Raw genomic sequence first — 12,571 nt, 5'->3', positions numbered from 1 at the left:
CTCTGCAGCCCCAGCGATTTTCTGTCAGGGTCCCTTCACCGGCATGGGGCCCAGCTCCCTGACTCTCTGGCTTTCTCCGTGAACCCTTTCTCCCGGCCTCCTGTAACATTGATCTCCCATTAGAAAACAGCCCCATAAAGCATCTCTCGCTCCCGCCTGAGCACAGCGCCTTCACGGGTCACAGGGGGTCAGCATCGTTAAGAAGAAAACCTAATTCAGCCCTCCCCCCTGGGGAGCCTTCTCTCTCACAGCCAGGGAGCCGCACCTCTCTGGCCGCAGCATAGGGCAAGGGCCGGGTCACGAGGCAACTGGACGGGAAGGGATGATGCTCTGGGCCTGGAATGGGCAGGAAGGCAGGACGTGGCCTGAGGGGACCCCAATGGCTCAGGCAGGGACACCAGAGGCAGCAGTGCCCTGTGGTCAGAGCAGAGCTATAGAATGACCATCTGTGTTCTCGTTGGGGCTCTGCTGCTTTCTAGCTGTGTGACCTTGGGCAAGTCAATTAACCTCTCTGGGCCTCATGGAGGTGAGTCACAGATAAGCGCTCTGACTTGTGCCCTGCACTCAGACACTATTATGTAAAGGCTATTATTATGAGGCCAGAGGTTGAGCGATATCTGACTGTTACTAGTAAGCACAGAGGGTGCTAGAAGCATTTGTGTGTGTGTGTGTGTGTGTGTGTGTGTGTGCCCTGGGGTCAGCCTGCAATTCCCCCCAAGGAGACTTTCCATGTCCCAGACCTAGATGCATGCCTAATGAGATGCAGGGAATCAGGAAGGGGAGGAGGGAGGGAGGGAAGGAGGAAGAGAGGAAGGGAAGGAAGGAAGGAAGGAAGGAAGGAAGGAAGGAAAGAAGGAGCTGAGAAAGAGAAACACATTAACTGAGGCCCTCCCCGCCCCCACAAGGCCTTCCTGTACCTGTGTGTCACCGTGATGAGTTTCCACGGTGACAGATGAGGACTAGCATCAGTGGGGGTGTTCCCACGGCAAGGTATAAAAACGTCAAACCACTATTTGGTACGCCCGAAACTCATGTAATGTTATACACCAGCTACACCTGAATAAAACAAGTCAAGGAATAAAACAAACCAGGCTGAGCCGAGCCTATCATGTCCCCTGTTTTGCAGATGAAAGAGACAAGACTCAGCGGACAGAAGGGCCTTGTGCAGAGCTTCCGACCCCTGTGAGGTGCAATGGGGGCTCCAGCCGGGGCAGGGGGGCAGCTGCAAAGGCAGAAGACAAGAGGCGGAGGGAGGAAGCCGAGGAGCACCCACAGGTCCCTGGCTCTTCCTGCCAGACGGCGAGGGACGTCCATGGATGAACGTCAAGGTGGGAGAGGCCCTGAGGTGAGGGGAGGTAGAACTCTCCCGCTGTTCTAGTCTCGGGTCAGCAGGAACAGGGGCAGGCCTCACTGCTGCCCCCTAGAGGAGACAGGTGGAACGAGAGAAACAGCCTAAGCCTGCCAGCCCACGGAGGCCCTCCCGGAGCTTCCAAGGCGGGCTCCTAACCCAGGCCACGCCCTGACTCTCTGCCGGTGTCCCTCCCCAGACCTCCCTATCAGCGGGGGGACTCCAGCAAGGGAGGACCGTGGGTGGTGGCAAAGCTGGTCCTTTGGGATGGAGAGCCCAAGGATGCAACAACTCGCTGGTTGCCTTCTTCCCGAGGCAGTCACGTGCCCACACCTGCAGGTGTGTGCCTCCGTGAGGCTGGGGGCAGGTCCCTTCACGGGCGGTTGAAGGGCTGGGGTGTGGGGCTGCCGGGTAAACACTAGGAGCCTCATTAAACTGGAATATCTGGTAAACAATGAAGACAAATTGAAGTTGGGATATACTTATATAACATGACTTGTTATTTATCTGAAACGCACCCTTACCTGGCTGCCCTGTATTTGGATTTACTAAATCTGGAACCCCTACACGGTGGTCAAAGGCTCGCGCTGGAACTGGGGAGGGTGCTGGAGCATTCATATTGCAAAAGGGGGTGCTGGGCTAAGGGTTTGGCTTCATGGTTCAGGATACTTTCTGACGGAGCCAGGAATCAAACCGTTACAAGTGTCTTGTGCCCTGGCCAGGTGGCTCAGTGGGTTGCAGTGTCATTCCCACACAGCAAAAGGTTGTAGGTTCAGTTCCTGGTCAGGGCACATACCTAGGTTGCAGGTTCGATCCCCAGTCAGGGTGTATAGAGGAGGCAAATGATTGATATTTCTTTCTCACATCTCTCTCTCTCTCTCTGTCTAAAAGACAAAAAAAAAAGTCCTCAGATGAAGATTAGAAAAATTAAAAGGGTCCCGCTTTTATCCTTTTGATGTCACCCTGCTGACGGAAAAGTCACTCTGGTTATGGAGGGTCTAGAAACATCTCTGCCCCCAGTGGCTGTTTGGAAGACAGGCCAGTGGCATTTGGAAATTGAATTATACCTTCTTAAAAAAAAATGACGAAGCCTTCTCTCTGGGGCAGCATTCAGATGTCTGTGAGCTCCTCCATCAAATATGAATATCCTCTTAGAGATAAAAATTATGGCGCACTTAAAAACGAGCATGTTATGTCAGCACTGGTGATAAGTCGATTTATTACGATCTACAAAAAAGCAAGTCTAAATTAGACGCACTGGAAGCTGGCTCAGCGGGCTGTGACTTACAAGCCATTCTCTCCCTGGCAGGAACGAACCCTCCTGTCAATCACTGCGCCCTCCCTGTGGCAGGCCGGCCAGCTGCAGGGGCCTGGCAGGGTCCGCAGCTTCCCGCCCATTGCCTGCTGGAGTCGCCTCACCCCGCTGCCACACCTACCCACGCAAGCTTTATAAGCTCTAATCGCATCTGGGGACGTATGCCCTTTCTGACGCGACAAAGATTCGAGTAACTCGATTGGTTATGTTTCTGAAACTCACACTTACCTGGCAGTCCTATATCGTTATTTGCTAAATCTGGAAACTCTACCCGGGGGTCAAAGGCTCCTGACGGAACTGCAGAGGGCGGTGCGTTGCTAACATTTTAAAAAGAAGTGCCGGGCTAAGGGTTTGGTTTCAAAGTTGCGGTGAGAGGGGCCAGGCCGGGGTGCCCCAACACCAACGCGGCAGTTTGCTGAGCTAGCCCCGCCCCTCCTTGCGCGTCCTTCCCCGCCCGCAACACGCCAGACGCCTCAACAAAACGGACAACTGTCCAAGTCAGAGGCACCCCCCACAGCCCCGTCCCCTGCAATCATTCCTATTTCTTCCCGTTTGGCCGTTTCCTTAACATCTAATCTGTCCTCCTTGGCTTTCAATTTTGTTTTTCCTCCGTTTTCTGGTGACTGCATGCCCGCCCCCCTGCCCCCACCCCCCGCCGCCAACCCCACCAATGCCTTCCTAACAACAGTCCTCTCTATGAGTTCCCAGCCGGTATAGGCTTTCCGCCCTGTGAGACTAGATGCCCGTGAACTTCTCCAGCTCTGTGTGGAGGGAACAGGTAAGAACAGATCCGCTCCGCAGCGCCCAGGGTAAGGCTCACGCTCTGCACGGGGGTGGGGGTGGGAAGGAGGACAATTCCAGGCGAGGGGAAGCTCAGACTCCAGGCGGGAGGCCTTGGGGACGCTCACGGGCCCTGGCGAAGAGGAGCCCAGAACAGTGGAGAAAACGGCAGTGCCGTCTTCTAGTGCCAAATATCACTTTGTGAAGGTAAAGGGGGGAACGGCCAGGCTAAGGACTGTTCCTCACTGTAGTTCTATGCTAATGAGCCCTTCTGAGGGGCGGCAGAATAATAACACCGTCTAGGCCAAGAGCGTCTGGGCCGTAAGCAGTCCCAGCGCTGTCTGAGCCAGGGGTTAATGGACAGAGTATTTTATCGAGTTGTCTCCTAATTGGTCATCTACATCCGCCGGACCCGGTAACACATGGCTAACCGCAAGTTTTGACGGATCTACACTTTGTCGAGTTGACAGGGAAGCTGGCTGTACCTGCGTTCTGCGGGCCCAGGATTCTTGCTGCGCCGGATTGCTCTGCGCTTTGGCTCAGAGAAGAATCATGGATCGAGGGAGAGGAGATAGTTAGAGGCTGTCCCCCAATGAACGCGTGAGAAAGCAGAGAGGTATTGAAATGTCACAAACTTCTGCCACCAGCTCATCATAGTAGCGCTTCTCCGGCTGAGCTGGTTTGCGGTGAGGGTCTCCCCACCGCCCCCCAGCTCCATCATGCTAGAGGGGCAGCTCCCTGCCAATGACAGGCACTGGGGACATGGACCAAACTCAGACAGGGTGGGTCATCTCAAGTGTCCCCAGAGCAGTTCCACAGTTCGGGAGTGTCATGTCAGGGAGTGACAGGCCAGCAGGTAGATGGAGTATTTATAGCCCATCTTGCTCCCAATACTTCTCACACAGCCACGATTCTGCTTTTACCTCCCCGGCATGCTTTGCATGCAGGTGATGTGGCTTCTCATTTGTGATGCAGCCACGCACTTGACCTCCATGCAAATACGCTTCCCTCGGAGCTTTTCCCACCGATGCTGGGTGAAGGGTTCGACCCACAGCCCCAAAGGGAGGCATATCCACGTGGTCGTTAAGACTAAAAAACATGCAATCGTGGTAGAATTCTAAGTGTCCATGGAGAAGCCAATGGCACTGAAAATGCATTTCTGGCCAGGTGAGGATCCTTTCCACATGAGACAGGTAGCGGTCATGGGGTTCTACCATCACCTGGGAACACCAGACTTGATTTAAAGGTCAGAGCATTCACTGATGCCGAAATGTGGGGGTCCCCGGGCTCCCCGGCCAGGTGTGAGTGTAGGGGGTCAGGTCACTCTGGGGGCCTGTAGCCACGCACCAGGGGCCCCTGCCGCTCAGATCTGGGCTGGTAGACACGGTCCCCGGGAGGTTCTGCTGGGCAACCTCGGAGAATGGGACTCCGTTGGTACCTGCCACATGGTCAGTCCCGGCCAACTCAGTAGGGGGCCTGTCTGCTGTGACCCAGAGGTGACCAGGGTGTGCTATGAACAAGAACCAGAAAGGCTCTCCAAGCCCCCTGAGCTGAACTGGGTCCCCTCATATGCCCCTCAGATAGGACCAGCACCCAGGGATTCTCACTGTGACCAAGGTTACGACAGAGTCCCATCAGAACTGAGGGTCCCGGCTGGCGGCTGGCTTTGTCACTAAAGCTCACAATAATGGCCTGTCACTTACACTCATCCTGTTTTTAGGTCTTCTGAGACACACTGTACAAAAATAACTTGGCCGTTTGGATTGGTAACTCAGACCCTCCGGCACACGCCCTGCAGCCCTCAAAACAGCGCGTTACGCCCACTGTAAGCTCTTTGTGAACTGTGGGGCAGGACGTAGTGATGAGGAAGGGACGGTCACTGGTGACTCACCCCTCCCCCGGCAAGGCCACCGCCCTGGAGCCTGGTGACAGACGGATGACCGGTGCGGAATACCCTCGTGCCCTAACTGTCTGAGAATTTTCCCTGTCAACACGTTTCCATATCCAGTTCTCAGGACGTGGCTGTCTTCACAATTCCGAGTTTTATTTTACCCATTTAAAGCATTTCAAAATGCTTCTTCTGAGCATGCGCGGTAGAAGGAGGCATACAATATAGTGAAAAGCAAGCCGCCCACTCTACTTCCTTTTCCCACCCGCAGACCTGGGAGCAAGTGCCTCCGACCATTTCTGCAGTTGGCTCTTCTGGTGCTTTGCCTCCTGAATCTCAGTGGCCTGCTTGTGCCTCTGTCTTAACATTGAACTTCGGCACCACCTATGGACTCCTGGCGAGGAGACACAAAGCTTTAGCTAACTAGCCCTACTACGCTCCCCTCAATTCTGACCGTGACTATGTGTACTTTTTCTGCAGATTACCTTTGTAGCTTTCAACCTCACGCCAAAATCTCCTTGCTTGTTCTGCTACTTTCAGATAACGTACTGATTTCTCCCAACTGTACCTTGAGGTCTTTTTGCATGGTCAGAGCGGATCCTTTTACATACACCTTTCTTTCACGCTTTGTGCACAGGTTGGTTCTTAAAAACCACCAGGTTTCTTCCTCATGACTTTGCAAATATTAACCCCTCCAGGTCAATCTGGTACGTTAGGATTTTATTTCCTTCTCTGTGGGTCCAGGGTCGTTAACCACAAGCCACACGAAGGGTTGGTAGAGACATCCATGTCCCGTCTTTGTTCCCTTCATAGTTGACACAGACGTGAGTTTCTTACCTTGCTTTATATTTTTCTTGGGATTTTTAATTGCCTTAACGTTTTCCATATCAGTAAAAGAAACACAGCTTTGCAAGATCTTCATAATTATCAAACTGGTTAATCATACTCTTTTTTGGAAGCGTTTTACTGGAAGATATCCTACAGTGACAGAAATAGCACTTTGGAGATAAGTTTTCTGAGTACTTATCAATGGGAAACCCTATTTTGCTCCCATGTGTAAGTTTTCCTCGAATAGAATATTGGGTTATAAATGACATTTCCCAGATGTTTTTCTTCTAGAATCCAGTGGTCCTGATAGGATGCCCGAGGCCAGTATCATTTTTGCTCTTTTAAGGGGAATTCTTCTTTTCTCCTGGAAGCTTCTGTAGGTTGATGGTCCGCGATACCCTGAGTCTGTATCACGGCGTGAGTCTTTTCTTCTTTGCCCTCCTTGGAACTTGGTCTTTTAGTCTAGAAATAACTATTTGTCTTCAGTTCTGGGAAACTCTCCTCTGTTGTATCTTTATTCTTTTAGTTTTGATCCGAGTTGCACATTCGCATGCTTTAAAAAATTAAATAGTCTTGCAGTCTTACAATGAAGTTAGCAGTTTTGCCCCCACATCCTGGAACTACTTTCAAGGGTTTTATTCTTCTGGTAGTTGCCTCCATATTTCCACGAAGCATGCTTAACTTCCCATTTATTGACTTTTTTGTTTGTCTTGAATATAATATATTTACTTCAGGCAATGGACAATGAAGTTTCAGCTTTCTTATTCCACTTCCACACCCTTAAATATATTTCTCTTCCTTCCCATGCTTCTAATAGAACGGTATACTTTTTGGACAAATCAATATCTAGCATTTATACTATTATGACTCTGTCAATATTATATACATCATTATTCTTTTCTTTTCTTATACAGTTTTCCCCCCTACTGGAGTCCATGCTTTTTTTCCACTTGTTAGGTTTATTTTTTTATGTACCTATCACTGATACATCCCCTCATTCTTCAACAGAAAATATCCTTCCTGAGAAAGAAAAGAGGAGCATTTTTAAAATTTTTTTTCTGAGATACAGCATGTCAGGAAATTAATCGTCTTTATTCTATCCTAACAGCCAGTGGCGAGTCTGGCGAGGATATTGGATTCCGAGGTGGGAGTCATTTTCGGTGGAAATTTGAGCACCCCGCTCCCCGATCACAGAGCTTTCAGCATTGCTGTCAAGGAGTCTACGGTGAACGTAACATGAGACCTTTTCTACGTGACCTGTATTCTTTCTCTCCGGGAGCTTTGGGACCTTGTCTTTGTCCCCAGTGTTTTGAAACTTTTCCCTGGCGTGTTTGGTGTGGCTTTGCTTTCATCCATGTGCCGGGCACTTGGTGCAACACGGACTCTAGAAATCGAGGTCCTTTGTGTCCGGGAAATTTTCTTGAATTGTTTCTGAGGTAAAATGCTCCCCCTGCATTTTTGTTCTCCTTATTTTTTGTGTGTGAGTTCTATTATGTAAGCCCTTCTACCGTCTGTCTAGTTTAATTTTCTCACTCTGTAGCTTCTATTTTCCCTTCCTTTGTTGGAATTGTTCTGATTATCGTGCGATTTCCTCAGCTTTCTCTCTAGGCTGCTACTAAATTTCACACTTCTACTTTTTCTTTTAAGTTCCAAAAATATGTTTTGTTTCCTAAGTTTTCCTTTCTGTGGCAATCTTTTATCAGTCTTTCTATATCAATCTTTTATACTTATTGATGTATAATTGAGACGTAATTATCCACATTGGAAGTGTACAGTGTACCCCGGCTGGTATAGCTCAGTGGATTGAGTACGGGCTGCAAATCAAAGGGTCGCCGGTTCGATTCCCAGCCAAGCCACATGCCTGCTCCCCAGTGGGAGTCACGTGAGAGGCAACCACACATTGATGTTTCTCTCCCTGTCTTTCTCCCTCCCTTCCCCTCTCTCTAAAAATAAATAAATAAAATCTTAAAAAAAAATAAAGTGCACAGTGTGATGATCTGACATACAGATAAGCCTGTGAAACCATCCCCACCACCATGCCCACATTTTCTCAGACTTTTCATCATCCTTCCCACCCTCCCTTCCTGCTTCCCCTCATCACGTGACCACTGTAGACCAGTGAACACGACCGCCAGTCTACAATGGTCACGTGATGAGGGGAAAGTCCCGTCACTGTAGACCAGTTTGCACTTCCTAGGACTTTATATAAATAGAATCATACAGAACGTACTCTGGTTTCGTTGGGCTTCTCTCGCTTGGCATAATGACGTTCAGATTCACTCACGTCCCATGCACCAGCAATTCATTCTTTTTCACTGCTGCATGCATTCCATTGTGTATGGCCTACACCACAGTTTGTTTATCTGTTTATCTGCTGATACGTGTTCTGGGTTGTTTTGGCTTGGAGCTATTACAGAGAAAGCTGCCATGAGCTTCTCTGCCATAAGCTTCTCTTGAGCAGTCAGGTGCAAGACGTTATGTGAATGCATACTTTCCTTTCTCTTGGGTCAATAAATACCTAAGAGCTCTGACCCGTGTGGCTCAGTTGGTTGGGCATCATCCTGCAAAACGACAGGTCACTGGTTTGATTCCCGGTCAGGACACATGCCCGGGTTGTGGGCTGGTCCCCATTGGGGCGCCTATGAGAGGCAACTGATCCATGTTTCTCTTGCCTATGGATGTTTCTCTCCCACCGCCTTTTTCCCTCCCTTCCCTTCTCTCGAAAAACAAATGAATAAATAAAATCTTTTAAAAAAATACCTAAGAGGAGAATGGCCATACCATATGGTAAATGTGTTGAACTCTTTAAGAAACCGCCGGCATTCACAATCTATTACTGCATAACCATCGACCCCACAACTGCTGCCTTACAAACACACGTTCCGCATCTCCAAATGTCTGTGGCGCAGGCAGCCAAGTACAGTTTCACTGAGTGAGCGCGATCGAGGTGTGGGCCAGCAGACCGGAGGGTTCGCCGGAAGGCTCACTGAGGAAGGATCCGCTGCCAAACTCACGTCTCTGGCTGTCAGAAGGATCTGGTTCCTCCAGGGTTGCTGGATTGAGGGCCTCTGTGCTTTGCTGCCTATTGACCAGAGTCTCTTAGTTCCTGGCCAGGTGGGCATCTCCAATATGGGGACTCGCTGTGTCAAAGCCAGTGAGGGAGGGAGTCTGTTAACAAGATGACGTCACAGTCTTCTAGAACCTGGTTGGGCAAGGGGCACCCCTTCAGTGTTGTTGCATTATATTGGTTAGGAAAGAAAGATTTAAACACCCCCCCGCCCCCATTTTTTTAATCCTCAGCCAAGGATATGTTAATGTTGATTTTAGAGAGAGAGGAAGGGGGAGAGAGAGAGAAAGAAACATCAGTGTGAGAGAGAAACACCCATCGGTTGTCGCCTGTATGCCCCCTGACTGGGGATGGAACCAGCAACCTGGGTGAGTGCCCTGACCGGGAATCGAACCCACACCCTTTTGGTGCACGGGATGATGCTCCAACCCACTGAGCCACCCGGTCAGGGTGAACATTAAAGTTTTTTCAAACCAAGAAAAAAGAAGTCTCATATATTCACATACCTATCATCATATAGGGTCCGCCTCATTCCTCTGGGCAGATCCGGATTTGAATCTAATGTCATTTTCCTTCTGTGTCTATGATTTCTTTTAATCATTCTTGTTGTATATGTCTGCTGGAGATAAATTCTTTCTGCTTTGGTATGTATTTACCCTTTGTCTTCCGAGCGATACTCGCCAGGTATCGAATTCCAGTTTGACAGTTTTTTCCCCTTTCAGTACTTAAATGTGTTCCTCTCGTCTTCCCGTTGGCTCTGTTGCCAATAAGAAGTCTCGATCACTTTTCTCTCAATGCAACTTGTTTTTTCCTGGATGCTCTTAATTTTTTCTTTATCTCTGATTTCAAGCTATTTGATTATATGTGCCTTGGTGTCGTTTTCTTTATGTTTCTTATAACAGAGTTCATGGAGTTTCTTAGATCAGTCGGTTTATAATTTTCACCAAATCTGGGGATGCTTTGGGCAATGTTTCTTTAAGTATTTTTTTTCTGTCTCGTACCCCCACTGCACCCCACCCACTCCTCCTGGGGTCCTAATGACACGCATGGCAGCCCACTTCCCACTGTCCCTCAGCTCACTGATGCTCTGTCCAGGTTTTTGTCTCTTCTGTCTTTCTTCTCTCTGTGTTTCATTTGAGTTATTTCTTTTGTTACGTTTCTAAGCTGTTCTTCTTCAGTGCCTACTATGCTGTTAGTTTCACGCGGTGTCTTTTCCACATCTAGAATTTTGGGTTGGTTCCCTCCTACGCCTTCATTGTCTAACCCAGTGTCTCCGGGAGCACAGGGAACGTGGTGGTAATAACTCATTCCATCCTCCTGGTCATTCCCGGGTTTTCTCGTATTGACGTCTCATTATTTCCTTGCATGCTTGGTAACATTTTACTCGATCCCAGAGACCGTGCATTTCATTGTATTGGCTAATCGATGTTTTCTATTTGTATAAATACTCTTCCGTGCTGCTCTTGGATGCGGTTAAATTACTTGGAAACAGTTCGATATTTTTAAGGTTCGTCCCAGCCTTGCTGGGCTGCAGCAGGCCAAGCTTGAACCCGAGGTTGGTGGGCTCCCACTAAGGCTGTGCCCACTTGAGGTCTCTGCCTATGTCCCTGCAAACCACGAGGTCTTTCCCTCTGGCTGGTGACCATGTGAACTCTTCCCCGCCCCAAGTAAGCCCTGCAGTTGCTCCCTCTGCTCTTTTTTGGGTGGTTTGTTCTCTGGCCTCCCAGGCATGCACTTGTCTGTGCCCAGCTGAAGGTGCCGGGGGAATGGAACAATCAGGGCTCTCTCCTCCAGTCTTCTGTCCAGGGAACCAGGCCACCCCAGCCTTGCTGGCTCCCACCTCTGTCTCCTCCCCTAAGAGAGGCTGCCAGGCCTGCCCGGATCCCCTTCCCTGAGCCAAAACCGGACGGCACCCTGAGGGTTCCCTTCTCCTAATTCCCCTCCCTCAGCCATCTACCCCCATGATGCCTGACGTCTGGTGTCTGAAGGTCACTTCCATCTATGTTGTCCAGATATTCATTGTTTCCAGGGGGACGATATTTCTGGTTGCACTATCAGTGACATGGAAGTCCAGCAGCCCTGTTTGGTGGACACACTCATGTATGAGATTTCAACTGCAACTCCTTCTGCTGGTCATACTGTTTCTCTTCCTTCTGGGTTGCTCCTCTCTCTCCCCCCTCCCTCCCTCTTTCTCTCCCTTTTTTTTCTCTCTCTCTCTCCCTCTCTTTCTCTCTCTCTCTCTGCTTCTGCTTGTTCAGTCCCCATGTTTCCTGTCTCGGGTTTTCCTGGGCGACCTTTGCTTCCGTTCCAGAGGGAGGCTGTCGGTCCTCTCCCTGTGAAGGTGGGGACAGATTCAGGGAAGGGACTGATGGGCAGGACAGTTGTGTTAATGAAGTTTTCATTAAACATCCTTTTCAGGCCCTCCTGCACTCCCCGTGTCCTGTTGGGAGGGTTGGTCCCCGCTATGTTGTAAGCCATTGTCCCCGCAGTCCCCTGGGAGCCCCTGGGTCTGTCCCGTCTGTCACCTCTGCCCTCTGCTCTGCCCTCTCCCTGGGTCCAGCTCCATGTCTCGTTGGCCTATAACCCCCTCTGTACCCCCTCCTTCCTGTTTTGGGAGGCTTTTTCATTTTGTACCTCTTTACTGGGATTTGGAGGAAAAGGGAAAATCCATTTGCAAAATCCACCATCTTAACCCAGAAGTCTGTTTTCCTGTACTTTTCTGAGCCCTTAAGCTTCTGCAGAATAAACACATAATTGTTTTTTTTTTAACTTAGAGAAATATCCAAGTAGGTGTCAGCCAACCTTTCAACTTTTTGAGCCAGTTGGTGCCACGCGTCTGAGCTGCTCGAACTTCCCGTCCGCGGTCCTGCGTGTGTGGGCGGTGGGGGGGGAGCGGGCGTGGTCCCTGGGGAGGGATCTGAGCGAGGCCAATTTTGCTGCAGCAAGATTTGTGACTCCGAACAGAATCCTGAGTTACCGCATCGTAGGCCCAACAAGCAACCTGAGGCCGCGTCTCGGAATTAAACCGAGTTACAGGCTGAGCACATTGGCCCCGGGACGATCCTATCCTGCGAACCGCACGCTGTCCGCGGCCCGGCGCTGCTGCGGCCGGACGCCGCCACCCCCAGCCAAGGGACCTGTTGCTCGGACAGGCGCGAGCGTCGCTCCGACCGGTCTGCCCGAACTGTCGCTTTATTGATGCCAGAGAGTCCTCACCGGTGACGGATCACACAGCAGACCCACGGCCCCCCCGCGGAGATGAAAGCTCTTCGAGAAAACTCGTCATAATTACTGCAGAAAGACAGCTCCCGTGCCGCATGAAAAAGTCTTCTTCCTCCCGTGTCA

This window comes from Phyllostomus discolor, chromosome 12 (genome assembly GCF_004126475.2).
Source record: "Phyllostomus discolor isolate MPI-MPIP mPhyDis1 chromosome 12, mPhyDis1.pri.v3, whole genome shotgun sequence".
NCBI classification, from domain to species: Eukaryota; Metazoa; Chordata; class Mammalia; order Chiroptera; family Phyllostomidae; genus Phyllostomus; species Phyllostomus discolor.
The sequence above is the reverse complement of the archived record's forward strand: the minus strand, read 5'-3'. Positions refer to the sequence as shown.